The sequence below is a fragment of the Bos grunniens genome, chromosome 5 (genome assembly GCF_055505025.1).
Source record: "Bos grunniens cultivar Pamir isolate PY7600 chromosome 5, Bosgru_T2T1.0, whole genome shotgun sequence".
Taxonomy (NCBI): domain Eukaryota; kingdom Metazoa; phylum Chordata; class Mammalia; order Artiodactyla; family Bovidae; genus Bos; species Bos grunniens.
In genome coordinates, this window is record NC_141169.1 from 22,072,224 (window position 1) to 22,084,551 (window position 12,328).

Below are 12,328 nucleotides of genomic sequence, written 5' to 3' on the forward strand. Positions count from 1 at the left end.
TGGAAGTGTTATACAAGAAAAATATAGCCAATATTTTATAATAAGGATAAGCAAAATGGGGCTTAGCCGGTGGCTCAGCGGTAAAGAATCCACCTGAAATGCAGGAGACGCATGTTCGATACCCGGTTGGGGAACATCCCCTGAAGGAGGGCATAGCAATCCACTCCAGTATTCTTCCTGGAGAATCCCATAGACGGGAGCCTGGTGAGCTACAGTCCATGGGGTTGCAATCTGACAACTGAAGTGAATGAGCACGCATACACAGCACGCATAAGTGAAGTATAACCTATAGTTCGTGAATCACTGTGCTGTATACATGTAACTTGTCTAGTGTTGAACAGCAACTACATTTCCATTAAAAATAAATAAAATCGATGAATCTAAAAACTGGTTCTTTCAGAAGTTCAATCAAATTGATAAAGTTTTACCCAGAGTGTTGAAGAAAAAAGAAAGTATGTAAAATTACAAATATCAAGAATAAAAGAGAACATAACTACAGATCTTAAAAGGATAATGATAGAATATTATGAACAACATTATGCCGATTCATTTTAAAACTTAGATAAAGTGGATAATTATCTGGAAATAAACAATTGAATGTCACTCATGAAGAAGGAGACAATTAAAACAGCCTGGTATCTATACAGTAATATTAATTTGGAACTTAAAATCTTCCCCCAAAGTAAATTTCAGGCCCAGGTGGCAGCATGTATAAGTTTTATGAAACATTTAAATAATTATTCTTTTAGAATAAATTCCTTTAGAATACAGAAGTGAGAGAACATTTTCCAACTCATTTTATGAGACCTGTTGGTACCAAAACCCAAGAAAAGGAAAAACAGACCAATAAAAAAAACAGTATTAAAAACAAACAAACAAACAACATTACCCATTCTTTTCATCTTAAAATAGATGCAAAATTCTTTAAGAAATTCCTAGCAAGTCTAGTTTAGAAACAATAACAAAAAAGAATGATATAAGAATCAGTGACATCTACTTAAAAAAGTCACATCTAATTAAAATAAAAAAATCTCTCAGCAATCTAACAATAGAAGGGAGCTTCCTTAACTTGGTAGAGTACACTTAACAAAACTCATAAGTGACAGCATATTTAAATGAACAATAATAGTACCTTTTCCCTAATGTAATGAATAATAAGACATCCAATCTCACCACTTCTATGCAACATTGTAGAGGAGGTCACAATCAGCGCATTACAGACTTGCAAGGAATAAACACGACTATAATTACCTTCAGAAAATTGCAGTCATCTATGAACACAATTTCAAAGGATCTACAAAATACCTCATAGAATCTGTAAATGAGTTTAGAAATGTCACTGGATGCGCAGTCAACTTATAAGAATCAATTATATTTTTATATACTAATACTTAAAATTTGGATATTGATAATACACATTTTTAAAAACTTCATTATTTATAATAGCACACAAAAGGAAACATGAAACATCTAGAGCCAACTAACCTAATATGTGCAATAATTTTATGCTGAGCATAAAAAAACTGACAAGAGAAACAAAATGATCCAATAAATTGAGAGATATGTTTTTGGATTGGAAATCTCAACATTGTTGTCAGTTTCTCCTAAATTGATATATAGGTTCAAAAAATACTAATCACAATCTAAGAAAACTTAGTTTTGGAAATTGGGAAAATGATTCTATAATTTATGTGGAAAGGCAATGGCGTACATAGTCCAACAAAATTTAAGGAAGAAGAACAAATTGAAAGACACACAAATCAGGTTATAGTAAGCCTTATATAAAGGCTTACTATAAATATTCAGTAATCAAGAGAATGTGGTTTTAGTGATATTGACTGATGGAACAAAATAAAGAGTCTAAAAATAGACCCGTATTTCTATAGTCAATTTATTTTTGACAAATGTAGTGTTCCAAGTGAATTTTAGAAAGTCTACACTTTTCAACAAATTGTGTGCTAGTGGGAGAAAAAAGATTTCATTTCTTCATTTCATGCATGTGTTAACAAAGAAAAGATTAACATAAATGGATCATGGAACCTATATGTGAAACTCAGAAATATAAACATAGGAAAAAATATAGGAGAAAATCTTTGTGATCTGGGGTAGGCAAATATTCTTATCTAGCACACAAAAGTACAAACCATGAAACAAAAGTTGAGAATTCATACTTCAAAACGAAAACTTTCTATTCTCAAAAGAATTCTTAAAGCACCATATTCATATGGCACACAATTCAATATAAGTGGATGAAAGTTTTAAAGAGAAGCTTCATACACACACAAAGAAATTTTATATATTAAACATATGAAAAGATGTTTGGTATTATTAATCATTGGGAAAATTAAAATCACAACAAGATATCGCTACATCATACTACCAGACTGGCTAAAATCTTCACCCTAACAACCTCACCACTATATATATATATAACTGGTAAGGATGCAAAGGAAATGGAAAACGGTATAGCCCATTTAATAAACAATTTGGCACTGAGGTACACAGTTACGTATATACTTAGTATCTGAACCAACTGTCCCATTCCAAGGTATTTTTTACGTGTGTTGAAAATATCTCCACACAATACTTGTATCTGAACGTTAATAATTACCCCAAACTGCAAACAATTTAAATCCTATTAACTGGTGAATGGATGCACAAATTGTGGTTCATCCTCTCGTAGAATAGAACAGTACTAAGCAAAAAAGGAACAGACTAATGACGCATCAAAACATGATGTTCTTAGGATTAAACTCAGTAAACGAAGTCAGTCAAGAAAGGTCACACACCCTATATTTCCATTTATATGATATACTGGAAAAAGCAAAACTATAGCAACAAATCAAATTAGTGGTTTGTAGGGGCCGAAGATAGATGAAACCTACCTTCCTACAGAGATTTACAACATAACTTCATAGAGTGACAGAAATATCTATTATATAATTTATTGCTGTTGTGGATACACATAGTATACATTTGTCAAAGTCATCAAACTACAACTACAAAAAGAAAATTTTTCTGTACATCAACTATGTTTCAATTAGCAATAATGAAAAAGATAAACAACAAAAAAGGGAAATCAACATTATAATGCTGTCAAGTTTACAGATTTCAGTTATGATTGCCAGAAACTTTTGGGGAAATAATTTGGCATTATGTATCAAGAGTCTTAAATATGTGCCTACATTTCACCCATACAACTCCATTCAAGCGTCCAAAGAAAATAATCTAAGATAGTAAAAAATTATACCCATAAAGATGTTTACTACATCATTATTTAAATGGTGACAGCATATAAGTTAACTTAAAGATCTAATAACCAGTGAGCAATTAAGATTTAGTCAACATCTTGATTCAGACTTTAAATAAATGTGAAGCTTGCCAATTAAAAAGTCATGATACAATATAAATTTAAAAAATTGGGAAGTCATACTCAATTTTATTGAAGTTCTTCTGTTAAATAATGGCTGACCAAATATCATCCCCTACAGTTGCTATCGTTGAAAGTATGGAATTAGAAATAAAATCTCTCATTTTTATTGATTCCTTTTTGTGCTTCAACCTACTCTCAATGTCTGTTTTGCATCTGAGGTATCCATTCACAAACCAACATTCCGTGAACTGAGTTTTAGTCACCAAGTCACCTGGGTGAAATATTTTCCTCAGCTCTTTTTTTCTGTTGTGAATTTAAATCGTAAGTCTAAGGTTAAATAATAAGTCTAAGGCTATACAAATGAACCATACAAAAAAATTAGCCAACACACAATAAACACAAAAGCACTCCATTGCATTAAAAGCAATTTTATCATGAATAAAAATATCTATCTGATTGTTGCATTAATTGCAGCATTGATTTGATATAAATTGATCAGTTACTGATGATTAAAAATGACTAAAAATTGTTGATGTAGTAAGTATGTATACATGCAACTTAGATGTCATTTTGAGCTTAAATACAAGGAGATGATTTTCAAGGGAAAAGTTGTCTTTTTGTTGTAAACATTGTATTTTCAGGATTAAATAATCAGATTACCAAAAAGCATTTAGGATTCTAAACCAACTGTTTTTCTTTTCAGCTTTATTGAGGTATAAATAACCAATAGAATTGTAAGATACTTAAAGTGTACAGCATTATCGTTTGATATATTATATATGTTCTGAAAGAAGTCCTAGAATTGAGTTAATTAACATTTTTTTTCTTTTAGTGAGAACGCTTAAGTTCCACTTTCAGCAAGTTTTAATTAAACTACAGTATTCTCAGTTACAGGCTACTCTGGTGGCCCAGTGGTAAAGAATCTGCCTGCCAATCAATGTAGGAGACACAGATTCTATCTGTGGGTCAGGAAAATCACCTGGAGAAGGAAATGACAATCCACTCCAGTATTCTTGCATAGAGAATCCCATGTACAGAGGAGCCTGGTGGGCTACAGTCCGGGGCAGGGTATGGGTGTCACAAGAGTCAGACATGACTTAGGGACTAAACAAAAATAAATTCTCAACTATAGTCACCGTGCTATATGTTAGGCCTCAGACCTTATTTATCTTGTAACTGAAACTTGAAGCCCTTTTCCAGTCTCTCCCTATCTCCCTTCTGGTCCTGGCAGCCATAATTCTACTGTTTATAGTTCAACTATTTTTTAGATTCCACATGTAAGTGATACCATGCAATATTCACTTTTGTCTGGCATATGTGAGTTAGCATAGTGCTCTACAGGTTCATCCAGAGCAGCACAGTGCGGTGCTTAGCCCTTCAGTCGTGTCCGACTCTGCGACTCTATGGACCACAGCCCACCAGACTCTTCTGTCCATGCAGATTCTTCAGGCAAGAATACTGGAGTGAGTTGCCATGCCCTCGTCCAGGGGATCTTCCCAACCCAGGGATCGAACCTGGGTCTTTAACGTATAACTCACCAGGCAAGCCCCAGGTTCATCCATGTTGTTGCAAAGGGCAGGATTTCCTTCCTTTTTTAAGGCTAAAAATATTTTATTGTGTATACAATTGACAGTTGGACAATTCTGGCATAGAGGCACCAACTCCATGCAGTAGAAAATCAGAGTGTAACATCACTGCCAGTCCTTCATATCTGTGGTTCCACATCAGTGGATTCCACAAACCATGGATGCTGTTGTACTGTGGTATTAATTGGAAAAACAAAACAAAACATTGTATAAGTGAACCTGCACAGTTCAAATGCATGTTGTTCAAGGGTCAACTGTGTATACATTTCTTTATCTAGCCATCTGTCAACAGACACTTAGGTTGTCTCCATTCTTTGCTTGTTGTGAAAAATGCTGCAGTGAGCATGGTAGTGAAGATCTCTGTCCTAGACACAAGGGCATAATATACAGCACAGAGAATATAGCCAATATTTTATAATAACTTTACATATCACAATTTTGTACACCTGAAACTAAAATAACACTGTAAGCCAATTATACTTCAATTAAAAAAAATACAGTAGAGAAGTCAAAAGCATAAAACCAGAAACAAAACAAAGAACAAACGCCTCATGGGTTTTCTATGATGGTTAGTAACCTTGCCCTAAAATGAGCCTTCTTTATTATGGTTTGAAGAGTTCTACACGTTCAATCTTATCAGTTACCCAAAACACTCTAGAGAAAGCTTTAGGGTAATCTACTTTTTAGATTTTTTAATTGAGAATACTCTGTCAATGACTTCGGAGAGCTATATAAACTTATTCCAGCATATTTTCTATGTAAAAATTCTACTAGTTTAGAAGAATCTTTTTTCCCCCCTTTTCCCTAACAATTACCATTTTATTCCCTTCTCTTCTGCCCATTAAACTGTACAACCTTTCAGGCTTTAAAATGTGCCTTTACCAAGAACCACTTCAAAGTAAAAGAAATCAAGTGAACTCAGGTGATATTTTACAGCATAATTGCCTTCTTTTCCTATCAATAAAGTGGTGTCTCATGTTGACTTTTCCTGGCTAGTACACATACTATAGGCAACTCTGTCAACATTTAGCAACCTTCAATTATGCTAGGCACTAATATGCACAGCATACACATTACTTTGCCAACAAAGGTCTGTCTAGTCAAGGCTATGGTTTTTCCTGTGGTCATGTATGGATGTGAGAGTTGGACTGTGAAGAAGGCTGAGGATCGAAGAATTGATGCTTTTGAACTGTGGTGTTGGAGAATACTCTTGAGAGTCCCTTGGACTGCAAGGAGCTCCAGCCAGTCCATTCTGAAGGAGATCAGCCCTGGGATTTCTTTGGAAGGACTGATGCTAAAGCTGAAACTCTAGTACTTTGGCCACCTCATGCGAAGAGTTGACTCATTGGAAAAGACTCTGATGCTGGGGGGTATTGGGGTCAGGAGGAGAAGGGGACGACAGAGGATGAGATGGCTGGATGGCATCACTGACTCGATGGACATGAGTCTGAGTGAACTCCGGGAGTTGGTGATGGACAGGGAGGCCTGGCATACTGCAATTCATGGGGTCGCAAAGAGTCGGACAAGACTGAGCGACTGAACTGAACTGAATATGCACAAAATAAATGTTTCTGTACTCAATAACCAACTTTTAAAAGGGTCTGTGCTCAATGTGCATATTAAAATGCCTATTTTCTCTCCTAACAATGCCACGTGTTGAAAATGGATAAATATTGAATATGTTATGTATATTGGCAAATGATAAACTAGATAGAATGCTTTAAATGAAATCTAATGAAAGGATCATTTTACAAGTTCTTACCACCATCAGCTTGCTCTAACCCTCATTCTGTAAAGATACAACCTCTGAGTGTAAAAGAGAAACATCATAGTTGGAGTATGGCAGGAAAAAGAATCTATAAAGAAAGCAATTAATCCCTTTTTAAAGTGTATATATAAACAATATTTTCCTCCTTGCCATTTTAAAGTTAGAGAATATGGATCAAGAGGTGACATTAGACTCCAGTAGTAAAGGTAATTCAGTGGTATTACCTTTATTTTGGTGGGAGAGAGGGCTAGCATTTCTGCAATTTTCAGTGGTAAATGCTCTTTATCAATCAATATTGGAATTTATACAATAGAAAGTGGAAGTTTTTCCTTTCATCACCACTATTTTGAGTCAGCTAAATACTTTTCTAGAATTGCATATATATGAACACATACACAGAGACATATATTTGTGTGTGTGTGAATGTGAGTTTGTGTGTGTGTACAGTATCCTATATAGAAATTCTAATGTGTTCCATAAATGTGGTAATGCTTTTCTGGCAGTATGTAATAGAGATACCCACATCACTGAAGGGAGAACAGAGAGGCTCTTAATTGCCTATCACATTACTTTTGGAGCTAAATGAATGTTACATTATCCAGGATTAAGAGAGATATTTCCAAAGCACCAAGCAAGATGGATGCCTTAGAATCCCTCATTTGCTCCAAAAGCTGTTAATTGTTTGCCTCTCCTTTGCTTTGTCATTGCCACAGTGAGGGATACCTTTGGTGCACAATGTTGTTTGTAGGACCATTTTTGCCACACACACAAAAAAAGGCTTAATTTTTTTCTGCCATTTCCTATTTTCATCACCAATTTCCAACTGTCATGAAAGTGAGCTCTGTTTTCACACGACATTCCATTCTTATTACCATCTTTGTCCCAAGAATGAAAGTCTGTAATGAGAGCAAAGCCATAGCTGGCATCAGAGGGCTGTTATAATTCACTCTCATGACAAAGATAGTAATAAGAAATGACAGTGGCACAAAATGAATCCTTTCCGATCCCAGCCCCTTGGATGATAATGAAAACAGAAGATGGCACCAACTTTATTCATCTTCATGACACCAATTGTGACAGGATTGAAAGCTGCAGCAACAAACCCATCTGAGGTTACAATTCCCCCGTCTCATTCCCATCATGTTTAAAAAACAAACACACAAAACAAACCTCCATACCACCATTTCTCCTGAGAATTCAGTTACAGGGTGGCTTTTGGAGGTTGCAGAATTTTCTTTACTATCTACAACTGAAAGCATTTCAGAGAGCATACAATGCTTCCATCTCTTAAAACTATGTTTTCTCTTTTTTATTTTGAAATAATCTTATAAATTCCTCTAAAAGAAGTGATGGGAAAGAGGAGGGGGAGAATATAAAGCCACTTCTTTACTTCTAATTGAATTCTCTGACTCTTCTGAAAAATACAAATTTAAAGTAGAAAACTTTGTCTAATATAACAAATACAGAATCTTACTCTTTCACATCACGCTCCTTTCCTCCTTTCCCCTCCCTTCTTCCCCTCTCCTCTTTCGTCCTCTCTGTCTTTTTGAGCTATGATTGTGTTATAAAACCTAAAAGGGAATTTAGAGCTAGGTTGAACCAAACTCTGCATTTTGTAAATGAGAAAAAGGAAGCTTAGGTAAATGAAGCAACTTATTCACGTGTGTGTGTGTGTGTGTGTGTGTGTTAGCTGCTCAGTCATATCCGACTCTTTCCGACCCCATGAACTATAGCTGGTCAGGCTCCTCTGTCCATGGAATTCTCCAGGCAAGAATACTGGAGTCAGTTGCTATTCCCTTCCCCAGGGGATGTTCCTGACCCAGGGATTGAACCCAGATCTCCTACACTGCCGGCAGATTCTTTACCATCAGAGCCACAAGGGAAGCTCCAGTACCACTAGGTAGTCCCAGAATACTCATTCACAGTTTTTCAATCTAATCTTTCTAGGATCTAAGTTGAAAATGCCAAAGACAAAGGTAGCACAGAGTATTATGTAAATATCATGCTCGATTTCTTTGCAAACTCTCTATAAAAGGAAGATGGTATTCTCTCAAGGCATTAAAGGCTACTGCTTTGTCATTTTCAACCTCTGTGCCTTTGGGCCAATTAACTGTGGTTTTCAGTTTCCTGTACTGTAAAACAACTGGTCTACTAAACAATCTATCTTAAATAGAGTCAATCACTATTCTTTTCTCTCCCGGCTGACTTCAAATAGAACTTTCTTTTACCTCTTTTACCACTTTGCTTCTAACTATTCTGTGGTCAGGAGCTGGGGAGGAATGCACAGAAAAATGACAAAGTTTCTACTCCCTTACTGTGTATCTCTGCACCACACGATCTCACGGCACAGCTTCTAAACCCTTCACCACACCATCCCATGGCACAGGTTCTAAACCCTTTGGATGACTACAACTGGCCTTCCACTCCCATAGCAGTAAAGCAAAATGGTCCATTTTTCCTCTTGGCAGACACCTGAGTCCTTTCAAAAATATTCAAGACTGGTTACTTTTCTGGGTATCCAAGTGATAGATGTGAAAACGCATACTACCTGGCCCTGACATGCTCCATGAATGAGGCCAATTTGCTACATGCTTTATTCTTTCTCTGCAATGAAACCTGTTCAAGGCAATCTCCAGTAATTGGAATTCTCTGGGCAAGAGACAAGCACCCTTCTCTGTGTGCAGAAACTGCAGGGAACACTTGCCAAGCGGGAGGTATCTGTTCCATAACAGCATGAGCAAACCTATGCATTTTGTGCAGCTAACAAGCATTTGGCAAGGAATTGGGATTGTGTTAGTGTGTCTCTTCAACAGACATTTCAATCTCTGAGTGGTTATTGGGAGGTCACTTTACTTGACTCGAGGGAAGAGGGAATGTGATAGTCATATATATACCTATTTAATCTCTTCATTGATTTTGCTCTTCAGCAAGTCTCCATAAACTTTGCTTGCACTAACTGCTGGGAATGATGACAGCTGGACCAGTCTGGACAAGTGGAAATGAATCTGTTTTTTTTTTTTTTTTTTTTTTAGGTAAGTAACAAAACCTGCCCTTCACTGTCTCAGCTTTCAGACTTTAGATGAAATTCAGAGATCCAGCAAAAGTCTCATTGCATTCTGTACAGACCTCTCATGGCTGTTGTAATAAACATAACTGTTTGATACTGTGATAATTTATTTTGTAGTTCTTGAAATGCTGATATAACTCTTGAGTTATGGGGCATGAAAGTGCTTTCTTCTGATGCAAAATATCAGCCCTTTGAGTAAATCAAATATTTTACCTAATATATAGTGAGAATATTACGTCACAGCACACATTTTAAGCAATCAGAATATCGAGGAGTCCTAGAGCAACCTGTGCCTTATGATTTCTGTGACATTATGAAGCTCAACTATACTCTGTGTTTTATTGAACAGATCCTCTACACTGAAGATACAGCATGCCTTCAACCCAATCCGAGTTGACCAGAGCTCTTGCTCTTAGGAAATTACTTCCCTGTAAATACCTCTGTGCAAAATGAAGCATTCATGGTTCCAGTAACAGCTGGGTCCCACCAGATCTGTGCAGTAGTGGTACTTGAACTGAATATTTTGTCCTTCCCTCAGGATAACATGCTGAGATCTCTTCCATATTTTTTTTAATACATTTCTTGACCTACCCCTAGACTTTTGGGGGTTGATTTTCATAATGAACATTTTTCTTTTATACTTTCTTTTGAACACTTCCAGACAAATGAAGAACTTCCAGACAAATGGAAAAACAAACAAACAAAAAAACAAACCTATTAAACAACAGTGATTTTGGTGAGAAAAAAATGCTCCAGATATTTCAGGTCTGCCTCTTTTGCTAATATAACAACTAACATGTAATTTATATTTTAAGACCTAATGTGTGCAAGACTTTGTGTTCTATAGCTTTGGATAAGTAACTTCATCTCTTTAGGCTTTTGTTGACTTGTGGGTAACTTGAGAGAGACTGGAATTAGATTTGTGGTTTGCAATCTGTTCTGAGGACTCTTGTGTTCTGTTGAGATGTTCAACAGCTCCCACAGAGAAAGAAGGGATAAGACAAGTGACTTGTAGGTGCTTCGCCGGAGCCTTTCACTCAATCAGTGGAGGAGTTCTACTTGTATCATTTTATGTTTTGGGCAGCTACATAAGATTGATACTTGAAAAGGGAGTTCAACTCTAAAGCCACTGGATTAGAATTTCCTTCTGACTCTACATGAAATAGTTCATGATTGTAAAAACCTAGAGCAGCAAAAGTTAATTCACATTCTCTTCCAAGGCATAACGTGGGGTTGGAGTCATATGAAACTGCTCTGATACTCAGCTTGACATCACCTGCTCAACTTTGTTTAGTGAAGCGTCATAAGATCTGTGACAGTGAGCAAATAGCACAAAAAAGGATGCTCCTTTGCCATAGTCATGCAGGCAAGAAAAATCTTCATTTGAAATGCATATCATGGATTCAAAGTCAGCTTGGAAATTGGCATAAATTTGCCACATGGGCAAACAGACCTTACCACAGGAAGACATGGAAAGAAGTCAGCCATGATGGAATCATACAGCTATCATGTTTCAACGGGAGCCATTTCCATGGTTCTTGATCTTTTAAGAAAGGAACATTAATGTGCAATTTATTTCTCAATAAATTTATTTTAGCTTAAAGATAACTGGGTTATTTTTAGTAATGTGGGTAAAAATAAAAGTCATGCTAACAAAGTGCTATGGATATCATCTATAATAATTCAAATTAAATAGAGTTAATATAAGAGGACAATATTTGGAAGAACAAAGATTAAATGCATACAAAATCTTTAATTCTATTTATACACCTGTTTTGTACTCAAATAAGACATGTGCAAGAAAAATATTTCATGTATTGTGTTAAGTCACCTCAATTGTGTCTGACTCTTTGTGACCCCATGGACTGCAGCCCACCAGGCTCCTCTGCCCATGGGATTTCCCGGGCAAGAATATTGGAGTGAGCTGCCATGCCCTCCTCCAGGGGATTATCCTGACCCAGGGATTGAATCCAAGGCTCTTATGTTTCTTGCACTGGCAGGCAGGTTCTTTACCACCAGTGACCCCTGTGAAGAAGACATGTGCAAGAAGAACATTTCATATTAATTTTTGATTTTCAGTCAAAATTTTTGATTTTTCAGTCCAATTTGCAGTCTAGAAGATTTGCTAGAGAGTATGTGACATCTTTACATAGTTTTGATAAATTAATCTTAATTTTGGCAGTTAAGTTATCTAGAAAGTTAAAAAAAGTGACTGGAAAATTCCATTCTTGGTGACTTAGTTTGAAATCACAATTATTGCTTTGTCTTTCTACTTGGTTAAATGCAGTGCTCCCAGTACATATGGATTGCTATTATAAGTGAAGCTTAAGAAAAATGTATATACAAAACCTTGCTTGCAATTACTTTGCCTGACAGTGATGCAAAATGTAATTAGAAGGTTTGAATTGTACAGGTGCTAAAAAGAAGTGTATTACAAAATAAGCAAACCATAATGTTAAGAACTCCAGTTGGGTTATTAACATGTTATGATCTTAATTATGACATTCCAGCATTATAATCCTAGATCTATTGCT